Source organism: Buceros rhinoceros, unplaced genomic scaffold (assembly GCF_000710305.1).
Source record: "Buceros rhinoceros silvestris isolate BGI_N320 unplaced genomic scaffold, ASM71030v1 scaffold6187, whole genome shotgun sequence".
In the NCBI taxonomy this organism is placed as follows: Eukaryota; Metazoa; Chordata; class Aves; order Bucerotiformes; family Bucerotidae; genus Buceros; species Buceros rhinoceros.
In genome coordinates, this window is record NW_010420314.1 from 1 (window position 1) to 388 (window position 388).

A 388-nucleotide genomic window follows, 5' to 3' on the forward strand; every position below is an offset into this window, starting at 1 on the left:
GGGCTGCGGCCAAGGGGAAACGGTGGCCCTTCCGCACCCTGCCAGGGTAAGAGGAGAGAGCAGAGAACAGCCCAGAGTTCCACCGGGACAGTTCCTGAGGACGTGCCGTGGAGGACATTTCTGTTTCTCAAACAGGGGGAGGTGTCAGCAACCCGCTGTAAGGAGCAGCTTGCTTAGTCACGCTGCTTTGTCGGGGGTAATGGAAGGTGCATCCTTGAGCCCGTCCTTTGAAGGCCGGAATCCTTTGAAGGCCGGACCAAGGCAGGTTTTACGAGCATCGGTTCCCTGAGGTACCTTAACGTTGCTCTTTGAATGAGGCTGAGCACAAGGCCCTGAGTGCCTGTGGCTGGTTAATGACTGGGCCGGGGAATTCCGGGAGAGCACCCCC